The sequence below is a fragment of the Diabrotica virgifera genome, chromosome 1 (assembly GCF_917563875.1).
Source record: "Diabrotica virgifera virgifera chromosome 1, PGI_DIABVI_V3a".
Taxonomy (NCBI): Eukaryota; Metazoa; Arthropoda; class Insecta; order Coleoptera; family Chrysomelidae; genus Diabrotica; species Diabrotica virgifera.
Genome location: NC_065443.1, coordinates 22,623,718 through 22,642,421, shown reverse-complemented (window position 1 = coordinate 22,642,421; position 18,704 = coordinate 22,623,718).

The window sequence follows — 18,704 nt, the reverse complement described above, 5'->3', positions numbered from 1 at the left end:
CTAGGGAAACCATGCAGGACAATTAGTCCATGTGGTGAGACCGCTCCCGTCTTCATTGTGGATTCATATTCAAAAATGTCCCCTTTAAACAAATCTGAAGGGTGCCGGGCGGAATTTTTGGGCAGAAATTGTTTAAACAATTTTTTTAAACAAATACAAAAGATCACGTTTTTTTTGCTCTGAAATATTAGTCCAGAAAGCCACTGCGCATCCGCTAGGAAAAATATTCTAATTCGGATTTTTTGCACAATCTTACTCAAAAAGGACTCCTTTTAACAAATTTGCATGTTGCCAGGACCAAAAGGTGGTCAAAAATTTTTTAAACGTTTTTTTTTTGTTTTTTTCCTAAAATTATTTTTTTTGCATGCAAAAAAGTTTTTTTAGGTTTTTTGGATCATTCCAAACAGAAAAGGCCTTTAGTGACTTTTCTCTAAAAATGATAGTTTTTGACATATAAGCGATTAAAAATTGAAAAATTGCGAAATCGACCATTTTTAACCCTCAAGAACTATGTGAAAAACTGAAAATTTTAATGTTGTCAAGGTAGGTAGATATTCTTTAAACATCGATTGATGAAATCCCGAAGAGTTTTTTTTCAATACAATATTCAAAACTCCTTTGTTTTTTAATTGGTAATCAAGCGTGCGCGACACTATTTTCCACCGACAGTATGGTGCAAATGAAAGGAATAAATTCGTTATTTCGTAAACCGGCGACTTTAAGGAAAAATCCCGAAACAGGTCGATTTTTATTTTTAAGTTATGATATTGTGGCGTATATCGTATACTAGTAACGGTATCCGTCTGGGCGTGATGACGTAATCGATGATTTTTTTAAATGAGAATAGGGGTCGTGTGGTAGCTCATTTGAAAGGTTCTTCAATTTTCTATTCAGTAATGTAAACATTTACATAATTATTTATACAGGGTGTCCTTGTACTAATTTTTAGTCAAATAATTTAATTTAATAAACATTTTTTGGACACCCTGTATAAATAATTATGTAAATGTTTATATTACTGAATAGAGAATTAAAGAACCTTTCAAATGAGCTAGCACACGACCCCTATTCTCATTTAAAAAAATCATCGATTACGTCATCACGTCCAGATGGATGACGTCACTAGTATACCATATATGCACAATATTATAACTTAAAAACAAAAATCGACCTGTTTCGGGATTTTTCCTTAAAGTCGCCGGTTTACGAAATAACGAATTTATTCCTTTCATTTGCAGCATACTGTCGGTGGAAAATAGTGTCGCGCACGCTTGATTAGAAATTAAAAAACAAAGGAGTTTTGAATATTGTATTACAAAAAACTCTTCGGGATTTCATCAATCGATGTTTAAAGAATATCTACCTACCTTGGCAACATTCAAATTGTCAATTTTTCACATAGTTTTTGAGGGTTAAAAATGGCCGATTTCGCAATTTTTCAATTTTTAATCGCTTATATGTCAAAAACTATCATTTTTAGAGAAAAGTCACTAAAGACCTTTTCTGTTTAGAATGATAGAAAAAACCCAAAAAAACTTTTTTCCATGCAAAAAAAATAATTTTAGGAAAAAAACAAAAAAAAACGTTTAAAAATTTTTTGACCACCTTTTGGTCCTGGCAACATGCAAATTTGTTAAAAGGAGTCCTTTTTGAGTAAGATATTTTCCCTAGCGGATGCGCAGTGGCTTTCTGGACTATATGTATTTTTAGGTTTTTTGGGTCATTCTAAACACGAAAGGTATCTTGTAATTTTTCTCAAAAATTGATAGTTTTCGAGTTATAAGCGATTTAACATCTGAAAAATGCGAAAATACCCATTTTCGAGGCTTAAAAACTCATATTTAAATTAGTATTTTTGAGGTTGCCATATACTTAAATTGAAGTTTAAACATTCAACTTCAATATTCTGAAGAGTGATCGCGTCTAACCTTAATTTAAATAGTTGTTTTTTAATTGTTAAAATATGCATGTCCATCCGATTTTTTTGCCGGTGCGGCGCGCTCTATTCCAAAAATCTCCTATTTTTCTCCAAAAAATATGTTTTGTAGATTCTTTGGGATATTCTAAATAAAAAAAGTTTTTTGACATTTTTCTCAAAAGTTAATAGTTTTAAAGTTATAAGCGATTTAAAAACCGAAAATACGTTTTTTGTCATTTTTCGGATTTTAAATCGCTTATAACTTTAAAACTGTTAACTTTTGAGAAAAATGTCAAGACATGTATTTTATTTAGAATATCCCAAATAATCTAGAAAAAATATTTTTCGGAGAAAAATAGGAGATTTTTTAAATAGGGCGCGCCGCACCGGCAAAAAAATCGGATAAACATGCATATTTAACAATTAAAAAACAACGGTATAAATTAAAGTTAGACGCTATCACTTTTCAGAATCTTGAAGCTAAATGTTTAACCTTCAAATTAAGTATCTGGGAACCTCAAAAATACTAATTTAAATATGAGTTTTTAAGCCTCTAAAATGCGTATTTTCGCATTTTCCATATTTTTAATCGCTTATAACTCGAAAACTATCAATTTTTGAGAAAAATCACAAGATATCTTTCTTGTTTAGAATGACCCAAAACAGCTAAAAATATATATTTTAGAGCAAAAAAACGTGATCTTTTGTATTTGTTTAAAAAAATTGTTTAAACAATTTCTGCCCAAAAATTTCGCCCGGCACCCTTCAGATTTGTTTAAAGGGCACATTTTTGAATAGGAATCCACAAAGAAACAGAATCAGAACTTTTTTCAGACGGGAGCGGTCTCAGCACATGGACTAAATCAGTAAATATGCTTCAGGCAGCCGATAATCAGTCGGCATGTCGCATTAATTACACTGTGTATTTTATAAGTATTCTTGATCTTCTAAACGGGGCAGGAATATTCTTATATTAAACATACGGCCAGACGAGCGACAATTACAGCGCTGTAAGAGCAATAAAATGAAGATAAAAAATGGGTACCGCAGTGAGTACAGAGAGTCACTGCAGCGATATTTACAGCGCTGTCTAGTCATCCACTATACTCACTGTAGGACCCATTTTTAGAGCTTCATTTTAGTGCTATTTCAGCGCTGTAATTGTCGCTCACCTGGCCGTAGGCTTATAGGCAAAGTGTTCGTACCACACTCAAGCTAGCTCCAAATATGGATGATGTTAGTCTCTCGCACACTATTTCTAGCTTGGTTCTTAGCTTTAATATTTTCAATGCGCTGCTTGTAGCTCAATGTTATAAGTTGCGTCACTTCGAGTTACGTGTGGAATGGACAATGTGATAATGTGACTTTATTCGTTAACGTCAATGTAACGTTAAGGTTTTTTGTAGCTTCCTTCCTTGTTGTTGAGATGGAAGAGAGCCATATTTTGCATTTTTTGTGCATTTGGATGAACCTGATTTTCCCTGTAGTATGTTGACAATGATAATGCTCATTTTTAAGATGTTCTTCTATTTCCAGAAGACTATAGATTGGTAGACAGTTAAAAACGTGAAGAGCTTGATACAAAATATAAATTCATAAGATGTATTTTCTGCTAGAAACAAATTACACATTATCTACACGTAACAAACTGTTCATCTACAAGTAGTTAATTTTCTATAACTAGTAAATAAGCTATAGGTATCTACTACTATTAAACCTCGTTATATCGGTGTAAAACAGTTGCCGTGTAACCATTTCGTTCTTTACTTGTACTATTTTAGGAGATATTGCGAATAAACTTGTCAAATGAATAATGCTAAATATATTTAAAAAATCAATGGGAAAATCCCAATAGTTGGCTGTATACCATAGTTTAAAAAACCAATACAGAAGTAAAAACTTCGAGATGTATTCTGGTATAAAATCGTTTATTTAAAAACTATAAAATGTCATCGATTGCAGAACGTTTTCGTTCTAAACAGAACATCTTCAGTGCATCCTGCCGAGTATTTTGAAACTAGCACACCGTAAATAGTGTTAACATCATCATATATGGTTTACATAATGTAATATGTTAAAATGTTATGACTACAAGTCGATGTTAATGGATAAAGTGGAACACATGCTAAAAGGGTGCCATGGTTCCCTGCTCGAAGATACTAGGTACTTGCCAATTCAATGAGTTGGTCTGTGCCCATTGAATTGGCAAGTACCTAGTATCTTCGAGCAGGGAACCATGGCACCCTTTTAGCATGTGTTCCACTTTATCCATTAACATCGACTTGTAGTCATAACATTTTAACATATTACATTATGTAAACCATATATGATGATGTTAACACTATTTACGGTGTGCTAGTTTCAAAATACTCGGCAGGATGCATTGAAGATGTTCTGTTTAGAACGAAAACGTTCTGCAATCGATGACATTTTATAGTTTTTAAATAAACGATTTTATACCAGAATACATCTCGAAGTTTTTACTTCTGTATTGGTTTTTGAAATATATTTAACTTACATTTCTCGACGATCAAGTATTTCCCAAATTGTTATTTCTGTACAACTACTGTATCGACAACCGGTGGAGCTATATTCTCAAATTATTTTCAATGATTTGACATTTCTTTTCACAAGGGGTGTTTCAGAACTATCATTTTAGATGTTATTGAGATGCATTGTTAAACAGAAGGCGATGAAGGCAGATGTGGATAAATTTTCTTCTATAGAAATTGATTATAAATTGATCATTAAAATATCTATAAAAGTACTTTAGATATACGAGGAAAATTGAATATTTCTGTTTAACATAATATTTTAAAATAGTTAATGGTGTGAATATATATCTTTTTATTTATTATGTCGGTTTATATACTTTTTTAGGTTCATAGTTGTCTTATACCACTTTATATACTTTATATTCTTTTAACAATGTGTTTTGGGAAAAACAAGAACGAAGAAGATTTATAGCATAGCCTAGAAAAATGTGAAAAGATGTAGAGGATCTGGATAAAATGAGATTGAGACAATAGGCAATAGTGGCACAGGAGCCACAAAATATAAGGCAATAGTAAACGAGGCCAAGACTCCATGGATGATACAACTCTTCCTTTTGCTCGTTGTCCCTAGTAGTCCTAAACAGTAAATGCTATATTTTTCTTTTAAATTTAAGTGCCCATTAGATATCTTTTTTATTTCGTTTATTTTCATTATTTTATCACAAAATTTAGTAAAAACAATCAACTTATTTGTATTTTCAAAAATATTGTGGTTCGTATTTTTTAGTGTTTCTTTGATTGGATATCTTTTTCTTACAGATCTTTCGAATAATTAACAAAAACAAAATATTGGCATTCAAATATAAGAGTAAAAATTACTAAATGTTTATAGAAACGTCTATCTCAGTATTTCCAAGATTCTAGGAACTTTAATGAGTTGATCAGGTAAGGATGATAGATGAGAACATTGTTAAGAAGACCACTATACAACATATTGTACGGCAGAAGCACAGTATATAGAGGTTCCACAGTAAAACCACTCCTCTGTCGGCGCTTTGATCTCAAGAAGTAATACCGGCAGTACGCAATTGATAATTCACCAGTGGTGGATGCGGGTTTTCCCTGTTAAAGCCCCCGTACGTTTCTATGCGACTAGCAATGCGAGAGTGGGGCAAAAGCGACTAAGAACATTGCGCGGTCGCCATGCGCGACTACAGATTTTACTTTCAATTTTTAAAGCATAAAATTAAAGTCTTAAAGTTGCCGTGTATCGTGAAGTAATAGCTGATACGTGAACTCAGATGGACGTCAGAGCTTTCGGCAAAATTGGTGGCAGCAAATACAGTAGATTCTAAAATAGGTTTTTTATATCACCTAGTTAGACCAATTTCTTCTAAAACGAGTTTTTTTCTATTACCTAATTGAAATAGAAATCGCCGCTATTACAAAACTGCTCATATAAAAATTGATGATCATTAGATACAACTTCAAAAATATTTTTATCTGACTGAGAAATCACATCCTCTACTGAAAAACCAATATTTCATAAAACCAAACTGTTTCCGAGAGAGATTTTATCTTAATGAAAATTAAAATTCTAATTAAGAAGCTACCTAATGAGTTTCATAAATACTCACAGAATGACACGGCAATTATATTGTGTCATCGCCAACTTTCCTTCTTTTAAAAAGTAGTTGTAGGAATCAACGTTATTTTGACCATTTTTTATTAAAAAATATTTTGTATTTAAAAATATGAAAATTCCTATTAGTCCTGTCGCCAGTGGGGGTACAACGGCCTCCTTAATTCAAATAAACTCACCAAAGTTTTTTTTATGTATTTTGACCTGTAGAACACGAATTTTTTGGGTAACAGTCGATCCGGATGTCGATAAGATTGTTATAAACAAAGAACTTGAGGAATCATTTAAGAGCGATTTTTTGCAAAACAAAACATTTTTTGTATTTTTTGGGTCATTCCAAGCAAAAAATGATTTTACAAGTTTTTTCGTAGGATGCATAGTTTTCGGCATAAACGCGGTTGAACTTTAAAAAAATCGAAAAATTGCAATTTTTGAACCCGAATAACTTTTGATTGGAAAATAAAATAGCAATTCTGCTTACCGCATTTGAAAGTTTAAGTCAAATTCTATCGGTTTTGCTTACTTTTATTGCTAAAAATTAATTTTTTTATTGATAAACAAAGCTATAAACACATAGTGATTGAATCATGTTTTCAATGCATTTCTCATTTGAAATCGAACGAGTAGGCGAGCATACATACAATTTCTACGTAGATTCCGTACATTAAAACGCATGCATTGGGCACGGGAAACACTCTGTGTTTATGGCTTTCTTTAACAAATAAAAACTTAATTTTTAGCAATGAAAATAATCAAAACCAATAGAATTTGACTTGAACTTTCAAATGCAGTAAGCAGAATTGCTATTTTATTTTTTAATCAAAAGTTATTCGGGTTTAAAAATTGCACTTTTTCGATGTTTTGAAAGTTCAACCGAGTTTATGTCAAAAACTATGCATCCTACGAAAAAACTTGTAAGATTATTTTTTGCTTAGAGCGACCCAAAAAATACAAAAAAATGTTTTGTTTTGCGAAGAATCGCTGTTATATCATTCGTCAAGTTCTTTGTTTATAACAACCTTATCGACATCCAGATCGACTGTTACCCAAAAACTTCGTATTCTACGGGTCAAAATACATAAAAGAAACTTGGGTAAGTCCATCTGAATTAAGGAGGCAGTTGTACCCCCCCCCCCCCTGGCGACAGGACTATATTGTCCTTAAATTTTTAGATAAGGTATATGTATAGGTACGTAGTAATGTGGATTCCTAGAAATAAAATAAAGTTTAAAGGGAAACAAATGATATAAAATAAAAAATGGTATCACTACAGGAAAATATATAGCCTGAAAATAATTTATCACTAAAAGTAACATAAGTTATAGACAACAATGAACCTAAAATAATAGTAAGATATTGATGACTCTGCAAACAATATTTGAAACAAGAAACACAAGGGGAGAAAAAAATAGAGTTTTTAGAAAACATATATGCTATGAATACCTTTGATAAAAAGAAACCTATCAGAAAGTGGATATGGATATGGGATATGGATATGGATCCCACCTAACGGAAGTTACAAGAAATAAATAGACCATTTTCTCTCAAAAACGCCAGATTTGAAGACATCACAACAATAAAGAACATAATATCAACTGATAGTGGCAACCGTATAGTTAGGGCAAAAATATATGCTAATACGAAAGAAAACAAGGATCTTTAAAAAAACAACGCGAATCGATGCGTTCAAAGTAAGAACAAATAGAGCAGAATTCCAAAACGTCAAAAAAGCGAGTAAGTTTGAATCAGATCCTTCACCCCCAAAACCAAATTGACGACATTAACAAAATCATAAATAAAAACCTCTCAAAGCAGGAATACAGGCTGCAAAGAAAACAAGAAGTAATGAAGACACACGTCATACTCAAGAATATGTAGAACTTTTATTGATTGGCCTCTTTAGCTACACATTCGGCTCACTGACTGGAACCGTACGTGCATCGAAACCAACGCAGTCCCATTAGGTTTCACCACCATGGACGACTGTCAGGAGATGGGGCCGCCCGAAATGGTATAAAACTGCGATCAAGACGATAGAAATAGAAACTTAGTTCCACCCAGCGTATTTGGATGAAAGGAACTCGCCGGGCCACCAGCTGGTGGCCAGCCAGTTCCCAATGAATTGAATTGAAAACAACCGCAGTGTTACGACGCATTGAGTCAGAGCCTGCCACAGAGCGGTCCTGCACTGCAGGATTGTTTCGTTGGTGGTTGGGCACTAAGCGATCGCCACTCAAGGGTCGCGTCGCTGCATGGGTCTGTGTGTGTCGTTGATATTTTTATTTTTTTATTTCGTGATTGCGACACTTGTTTGTGTGTAGTTATTCCGTATTAAGGAATAGCGTGATTGCTAGTCTGTGCGTAAATATTAATAATATTAACATATTATGTTGACTCCGTATTAAGGAATAGCGTGATTGCTTCTTGTATTATACGAACATACAGGATTGAGTTCCTTGATAGAGTTTCACCATGTTCCCTGAGGTTATATCTTTTAACATCGGCGTTTAGCCTGATCAATATTACTTCAACATAAGGTAGATTGAATTATAATTTCAACCATTGTTTGGTTCTGGGGCTATTTAGCAAGTATTTGAATTCACTTATGATGGACTGATAGGGCCGAAAACGTTCTGAATTGGACATATTTTATTCAATCCATTGGGATTTTTTAAAATTTTAATAAATATACCAATTACATAGAAGTGGTTTTTACTTCATGTTAGAGTTTTTTAACTATATGGTATACAGTCAACCTAGGGAACTACCCCTTTTTAGTTTATACTAACATTGTTATTGCATGTTTCATGATAGTAAATACAATTTTGTTATTCTTGTCTGTTGTTCGAAAAGAACTACCCGTTACAAACTAAATAAATCAACTTTTTATATTTTCTCTCCTTCTCATATATATACTACACTTCCTGCTCAGGAATTATTTCCAGCTATTTTCAATATAATTAAGGGAAATTGGCAAAGAAACAACACCGACAAATCCTGCATTTTCCGTACATAACAGTATTACCAACAACATAAATATTCTAAACCGACTACAAAATACTAACGCATTTCTAAATTCCAAAAACAAAGTGTAGGGCCATTGTTGGCGTGCTACCAGAATCGATACCGTAGTTTTTACACCAAAAGTTTGTGTTTCGGTGACAGTCGTCCAGACTTTTTATTTTCGTAGACGATAAAAATAAAAGATGAACGAACGTCTGGAAATTATTTTTGAAATGAATTATAAGGAAATTAGAAATTTGCGAACGAAAACGATTTAAAGATAGACGTTCGAATTGTCGTTAAACTCTGGTGTTTTTACCGATCATAATGAATGCACAAATTGGAAATTAATAATCGCTCGTTTAAATTTCCTCTAAGACATTTCTTGCAATAAAACAAAAAGTAGTTTTAATTTTCTCGCAGTTTGGATTTGTGACATTTGCTGGATATAAATAAAGAATATCTATTGTTGATCCCTCTTTATGAAACATACAGATCCTTTGTACCATGTGGCTAGGCTAATAGGCTATATACCAGTCTAGTTAGACTCAAAAATAGGAGTGAGGTTACAAAAATTACCATCAAGCTGAAAATTGGCAGGATTCTTCAAAATACCATCATAAATGAAATCTAAAAAGTCCTCATAAATCCGACCCGAGCTAAAAAGTTTACGCGGGGTCAAAGATCACCAAATATGGTTTTTAGCGATTTTCAGCGAAACGGTAAGTTTTATCATAAAATTAGTTCTAACAAAAAATGTAGACTAGATAAATATCTATAAAAAATATCTTAATACTTTTTTTCGTAAGAGCCACCGTTTTTGGATACAACGATTCAAAGAGTTGAAAGAGTTCTAATCGTCATAATATGTATTTAGTACAGCACCGTATATTATACATCCCTGAAGCTGTAATACAAGTAACCATAATATTCTATTGGTCAACTTATAATACACATAATAATATAAGATATTATAAATATGATAATGTTATATTAAATATATTAAATATTAAATATTATATGATAATGTTTCTACTATACAGCTTGCGGTCTACCAAGGGAAGCAATGTATAAGCTGTATCATATTACAGTGCCAACAAAAAATCTTTACAAAGTGAATGTAACGCGAAAAGAATTATTATTTTAATTTTACGGCTTATTCCAAAAAAAAATAGGAAATTGATATGAGAAAGTTTTAACTTATAATAATTCTTCTTACTTATGCGTCTTATTCAATTTGTAAAGATCAGTTTTGTCGGAATAAACACGTTCTATCGGGACGTCGGCTAATCTAATCAAATCACTCTACCTATTCTTTTCTCAGAAGGGTTTGAACATAATAATGAAAGCCAACTTTCTAGGCATCATGTTTATTGCTAAGTACTAATAAACATTTCAATATACAATAAATTTTATGCAAATTTAGTTTGTTTAATATTATGCAAATTACTTTATCTTCCTGGGTGGCGAAATCCTTCAGATAGATGACACCTTCGAGGTATTAATTATTAGTCTCGAGTACTACTCCGGAGTGAAAATACGTGTTCAACCTATATTACTTGAATGTGCTGAAATTTAAAAAAAAACTAATTCAACTCCACAAAAAGTTATTTCCAACGGAATTATCTTTCTTCTCTCTATGTATGGAGCGCCTAAAAAAACTATCTGCTTAGATAAGTTTCGATATGCATGTTTCTCTAAAATTCTTGAAATAAAAAACCAGTGCAATTATCTTGTCTTCCTCCAACCTCAGCAGCTGCTCATCAACATCTTTTTCGGGTATATTACCAAGTTCAAGTGTAGCTTGGTTATCAGCTAGATCCAAAAGACTGGGGATGGAAATTAGTCGACAGTTCATTCGAACCAATTCCAACTTTACTCCCACCTGCCCCGGAAAAACTCCTGAACACAATTTTTTGCAACTGTAAAAAGGGATGTAGCGCTAAATGTGGTTGCAAAAAAGTTGGACTGTTTTGTTCGGTAGCATGCACTAATTGTCAAAACCGGTCGTGCTCCAATGTTGAATCACCAACAATTGAGGATTCATTTGATTCTATCGAGGAGCCATGCGATGTTTCTTTATTGGAGCAATTTACTTGCACCCAGGATGAACAAGAAGAAGAAGAACTATAAGGTGAAGAAGAATAAGAACAAGGAGAAGAGGAAGCAGATGAATATGAACCAGCTGGATAAATTTCCCTTTTTTTAATTTATACCGCTTTCTATCATTTTTATCATTTGTAACCCTTGCCAAGAAAGCATAACAATACATGGAGAACAAATTAAAAAGGTTGAAAAATATAAATATTTGGGTACAATAATTAATGAAACTAATGAGTACACAGAAGAGATTAAAGCAAGAATAGGACAGGCAAGAAATGCTTTCAACAAACTAAAAAAAGTACTCTGTAGCAGGGACATTACAATTTCTTTAAAGATAAGACTTCTGAGATGCTACGTGTTTTCCGTATTATTCTATGGGTTGGAGGCTTGGACATTAAAGAAGGATGTTTCGGACAGATTAGAAGCCTTCCAGTTATGGGCCTACAGAAGAATATTAAGAATAAGTTGGGTGGATAGAGTCACGAATATCGAGGTGTTGAGAAGAATGGGAAAAGATAAAGAGGTTTTAAATACAATTAAAGTCAGAAAACTGCAATATCTGGAACATGCTATGAGGGGCGAGCGTTATAACTTGTTACAATTGATAATGCAAGGAAGAATACAGGGTAGAAGGAGTCGCGGAAGAAGACGCATCTCCTGGTTAAACAATTTGAGAGCTTGGTTTAATTGCACTTCTGCTGATCTCTTTAGAGCAGCGGTATCGAAAGTGCGAATTGCCGTGATGGTTGCCAACCTTCTTAGAGGAGATGGCACATGAAGAAGAAGAAGAACCCTTGCCAATATCAATTATTCAATAGCTTCAAATTAAACAGAATCATAACAGATCCGTGGAATAGGCCTACTGCGGAAACCACGTTAAAAAAACGCGCTATGTACACTACCTCGAAGGTGGTGAGGAAACGTGTGCGCATATTATGACGATCAAAACTTTTTGAATCGTTGTATCTCAAAAACGGTGGCTCTTAGGAAAAAAAGTAATCAGGCATTTTTTATAGACAAGTATCTAATCTACATTTGTTGTTAGAACTAATTTTACGTTAAAACTTACCGTTTCGCTGAAAATCGCTAAAAACTATATTTAGTGACCTTTGACCCCGCGTAAATTTTTTAGCTCGGGTCGGATTTATGAGGACTTTTTAGATTTCATTTATGATGGTATTTTGAACAATCCTGCCAATTTTCAGCTTAATGTTGATTTTTGTAACCTCGGATGTGTAAGTTGACCGGAGTACTAATATTGTACTCATCGTGTCAATTTATAAAGATATTTTCAGTCCCTTGTTTAATATTTTGATTTGTTTTCATTTATTGTTGTTCATTCATACACTCCCCAATGACGTTCCCGATAATGAGCAACGAGGCCTTCGTATTTTTCTTGTGTTATGACCTGCTTATTACCATCTAAAGTCACTTTTTGGCGGTTTCAATCGTAAAAAAGTGTTTCTTTTAAGTCACGTATAAATATGCGCGCCGCATCCTTCGCGCCGTGTGTGAACTGCGCGTTTGTGGCGCGTTCGTTAGATTAGTACGTGTTTTCAAGTGGTGCACAAACGTCGCGCACATGGCGCAGCACGATCCAACTTCTGTCGGCGTCACAAACTAGCGGCGGACACATGGCTCGAAGTGAGCGGCGCGTATATCTATACTTACATACATTTACTTTATCCTACGAGGTTTTCTTCTTCTTTAAGTTCCATCTTCTATCGAAGGTTCGAAATCAACATGGCTATGTGGACTGCATTCCAACCATCATTCCCTTATGTTCTTAAACCAGTATATTCTTTGTCTTCCAACTATCGTGGTAATAACGGTGGAACTACCCTCGTGGTGGGGTTGATTAACTGGAAGACACTACGTACTCATATATGCATTTATTTAGTTTACAATTAAAACAATAATTAGTACTCAGTTGGTATATGACCAGTCTTTCTTAGAGTATATCGTCTCATTATTTTCGTAAGTATATCTGATGTTCATTTGTTTATTAAGACTTTTGTTTTGCTAACACGACCATGAATTATATCAACAGCTTTTCTGATTAGTTTGCACTTTTCGGTGCGTGTCCCAATTACACAGATATTCAATGTCACATACTTCATACAAACAAGTGCTTAATCAAAACATTGAAAAATGTCTAAATATGAAATTGTAGGTTATTTTTCCCAAGAACTTCGTTTGAAAAAAAATTTTCTATGGCAAAAATTGAGTGAATAGTAAATGAGAATATTATATCGAAAAACATTGATTTTTTCGATATAAAACTAACACTTTCGATAGCGAATAAATCGAAAATTATTAATTTTATCCAAAAAAATGTATAGAACATTTTTTGCTTAGAATGAATGTTTTTATCAATTTGTGCTGTCAAAATGTAATAAAAAATTTCCACCCCCGAGATGGGGTGGCAACCACCCCCATGGTAAAAGCGCCTTTCGGCATCATATAGATTTTGATCCTTGGACTATCCACTACTTATTCTCAGATTTTCAAGCAAATCGATTTATTCTGTAAAAATTGCGAGGTGAAAAGCTTCGGTTCCTGGACTATAGCGGGAGCTGGCTTGAACATTGAATTTAAGCGAAAAGCAATGTTTATTTTTCAAATAAACATTTTCTTTCTGTTTTCTGATAACAGTAAAAAGTATTTTGTTATAAATAAATTACATACATTCTTCTTTTTGGTCAATTAATTTAATTTAAAAAATTGTTTTCGGACACCCTGTATAAGAGAGAATTGAATAACCTTTCAAATGAGCTGGCACACGACCCCTATTCTCATTTAAAAAAAAATATCTATTACGTCTTTACACCCAGATAGATGACTTCACCCGTGTGCAGGCGCGGATACAGAGGGGGGTCAACGGGTCATGGACCCCCTATTGTATAATTTAGTCTATAAGTATTTTTTTATTATTTATTATTTTTTTTCTGTCAACCAGAGCTCAATTCTTTTGATACCGTAGGTATCTGAGATGACTGAATTTTATCCTTAGAGTAAGAGTGATTCCCATGGCTAAATCTGGACAATAAAATATTTGCGGTACGTCTGACCCCCCTATTATGAATTTCTATATCCGCACCTGCCCGTGTGATATACATAAATATATGCTAAAATATCATAATCTAAAAATAAAAATCGACCTGTTTCGGGATTTTTCCTTAATGTCGCTGGTTAACGAAATAACGAATTTATTCCTTTCATTTGCACCATACTGTATATGTTAACAATATGCATTTTAAATCGGTCAAAATGTTGAAGGTCATTACTTATGCTAAAGTAAATAAAGTCTTATAGGGATTACTAAAGATTTTAATTTTTGTGGAAATGGCGTTCGTTTTATTTTTCACTTTTTACTAAAAAATTTGAAAGAGTCCTATTATTTTCATTTTCATTTTTGTATTTTTGAGTACATACTTTGACAAATGTTAAGTATATTTTATAAAATGCATCGGTTTTCTGTTAATTAGGCTTGAATAATTAGATTTGAGTACTCGTCGAAAAAAAAATACATTTAATTACCTATAACTCCCTTTGAATTAATAACAAAAGGTTTTCCAAAGCTTTAATTTTGGTAATAATAACTTTTTTGTAAAAACTTACAATTTTTAAGTGATATGAAAAACCGCTCTAAAACATGCATTTTTTTACGAAAAATTAAAATCTTTGATCTTCAATAACTCAAAAAGTATTGATTTATTTTAATACCTTTATATAACAAATTCTGCTTATAATTTGTCCTTCTGTCGATTTGTGGAGTTATTTTTAATAAAGAAATTTTCACCCCCGAGTAGGGGCGGTATCCACCCTCAGGGTAAAGGCGCAAGGTTGCTCCATGTCACCTTTGTTTCTTGAGGTATCCTATAACCACTCACCGATTTTCGTGAAAATCGATGAAGGTTCACCGAAATTGAAGGTAATAGTTGATTTTTACCTTCAGTGACTGCACTATGCAAAAAGAATTGCAATTTAGTGATCTAAATGAGCGTATTTTGGGAGCTCATAAATTATTAAATGATATAATATGTAGTCGCCAAATAACTAATTTAATGCATTTTAAGTACAACTCTCTCTTAAGCCGGGAAGATGGGGTAGTTTTCGTGCGAAGGGGTTGCAGCTCAATAATCGAAATGCGCGTGATTTAAAAGTTTATTCTTAGAATATATAAGCTATAGGAATTATATCCGAGATACGATATATTTTAATTTTTTTCAGCATGTTCCTCTTAAGTTTAATCAATTAAAGGGTTGTTTGGGAGTGAAGGGTATGAGCTCAAAAATCGAAACTATATAATTTCAAGATCTCATAAATAACTCGTAATTCTGTGGCAAAGATCGATTCAATATCCCTATTTTTAAGTAGTGGGGGGGGGGGACTGAGTAAATTAAATTCCTGCTCAGTGTAACGAGCTCAAAATTTTTGATGTGCGGAATATGAAAGCTCATAAATAGGTCATAAATCAGCGCTATTTGTTTTTTAATTTTTGCAAGTGGGGGGGGGGCAGCTCAACACGGGTGTAATAATATTGTTATCAGAGGATTTAAAATTTAAACTGAATTATTTGCTAATGACTTAGATAATTCTTATTTTCTGGATGCTTATTTAAATTCCTTTACACCACATTTCGCTTTCCTCGGATTTTGTCTTGCATAATAAGTTGTAATAATTGTTGAGTAATTTTTGCCCTCGCATCACATGTCCTAAGTACTCAAGTTTTGATCTTGTGATAGTTAATACTATTTCAACGAAAATCGATAGAGGTTCAACGAAATCGGAGATGAAAACCTTCAGTAACTGCACTATATAATATTATAAATAATTTTTGTTGTGTAAAGACATTTTCTTTTCATTAGGTATATTTCAGAATTTTCTTTGAATATTCAATTTTTCCTCTCTCGCATTATATACTAATGAAGTATAAACTATTTAATCAATTTTCATTTTACCGTTACTAAAAATTCGCTTCGTTAAATAACTAAAGGAAAATCGGGAGAACAAATAATTGACGACTCAATAGGAGCTTGCTCTCGATTCAAATCAAACTTTCAAAACTTCTAAATTGAGTTCTTGCGTTCAAACAAAGTTCTTATTCCACAAAACTGGAAAATCCTACGAAATAATTACAAGAAAAAGGACATTTTTAAAACTTTTATCATCACTCAGATCTGCTGTTATATCCGGTAGGAGCCTCACTAACACGGGGTAATCCTAAAGGTATAGGTCCTCTCGAAAAACTAATTTACAAACTTCGTTAAGATAAGACGATTTATAACATATGAAGTAACTGCTGACTGCTTGGTTTTCTTAAAAAATAAATTAAATATTTTGGGAAAAAATAGGGAGTTTTGATTACAGCAGTATTCAGCTTTTTCTTTTATTGTATATAAAACTTACAAGCCAATTTAGGATAAACTCATAGTATCTTCTTTCTAGTAGATATTTTTATTCTAGTGTTTCGAATTGTTAAACTATCTACTTTGTATACAAAATAAACTTTTGGCAGCTGCAATTGATGCAAAAATATTTCCGACAATATAATATACTGGTTTCTTATAAAAGAGACAACTATTTTATGTAATTTGTTCATTTATTGTTTACTTAAAAAAATGGTTTAAGATTTTCTAAACTTAGAAAGAACTTTGATATAGCTTGTCATCCACTTTTTCTGCATTGTACTTACGTATTTCTGAGTAAAAAGTCAATCGAGACTCACCTGGAACAAAATAGAATACGTTATTTAAAAACAAAATACATTATCTGAAATATTACAAATAAATTTCGACAAAAACGAATAAAATATCAATGAATAAAAAAATAAAACATTTTCAAATTATCAGAAGGTATCAAAGAGTTCCTAGATTGCTTAAATGGTGCCGAATTACCAAAAGAATGGAAACTATCTATCATATCCACCATCCACAAAAAGGGCAGCAAGGATCAATGTGAAAATTACAGAGGAATTGCGGTAAGCAGCACAATAAGTAGGATGTATGGGAAACTTATTAAGAACAAAATAGAAAATGAATGTAGAGATTACGAAGCACAAGAGCAAGCTGGCTTTATAGCTGGGCGGTCCACAGTAGACCACCTGTACTCTATTACGCAAGTTATTGAGAAAAGAACAGCCGTCAATAAATAAGTTCACCTGGTATACGTAGACTTACAGAAAGCATATGACAGTGTGCCCCTCAGCAAACTATGGTCAACCCTACATCAAACTAACATTAAACATGGTCTTATCAAAGCAGTCCAAAGTCTGTATAATGGAATGACTGCAAAAATTAAAACTGGATCAAGGATGTCTGAGGGATTTAATTTAAGGAAATTTAAGAAAATCCTGTGCAGTCATGATCTAAATTTGGAACTTCGCATAAGAATGGTTCGATGTTATATATTCCCAGTACTACTTTACGGGGTTGAAGCATGGACCCTGACAGAATCGCTTTTAAAAACCTAGAAGCATTTGAGATGTGGGTCTACCGCCGTATTCTGAAGATCAGTTGGGTAGAAAGAGTCACAAACGAAAGGGTTTTGCAACGTTTGAATAAAAGTTGCGAAGTAGTAAACACGGTTAAAAGGCGAAAATTGGAATACTTTGGTCATATAATGCGTCACCCAGAAAAATATGACATACTTCACCTTGTCATGCAAGGTAAAATAATGGGAAAAAGAAGTGTGGGTCGCCGTACAACTTCTTGGCTTAAAAACCTACGCCAATGGTTTGGGAAAACTAGCACTGAACTATTTCGTGCGGCTGTAAATAAGACAATGATTGTTAATATGCTGGGCAACATGAGAGCCAACGATCGACAAACGGTCTCGGCACCTTAAGAAGAAGAAGAGGGATTTAAGGTCAAGAAAGGATTGAAGCAGGGTTGTTGTATTTCGTCTACCCTTTTTAAAATTTATCTGGAACAAGCACTAAAGCTGTGGAAAAGAAAATGTAGTAACATGGAAATCCCTCTCAATGACGACACAACACTATACACTTTATGTTTCGCTGCTGACCAAATTCTGATTGCTCAGGATCAGGACTTAAGTTACATGACGCGGAAGCTAATAGAAGAATATAACAAATGGGGTCTCGAAGTCAACATTAAGAAAACTGAAGCCATGTGTATTGGTAGAACACACAGTCCATTACCTACATTAGACGATGGGGTAGAAATGAAACACTGCAATGAATACAAGTACCTGGGCAGGCAGATAACTTAAGATGGAACACTCGATGGTGCTATAAAAGACAGAAACATACAGGGTAGAAAAGCCATATCCATGATGAATGGCATTCTGTGGAACCAGATAATATCTAAAGCGAACAAAAGCTCATATGCATACTTAAAAGTATAATCACATATGGCAGTGAAGTTTGACCACTGAAACAAAGAACGGAGAAAATCGAAGCAAGTTTTCAATCCTAATAGTAAATTAATAATATTGAAAAATATTAAAAATCACTAAAAGATTTTTAAATTGAAAACTTATTGGTACATTTTCATGGTAACACCTCCAAGACTTCTATAAT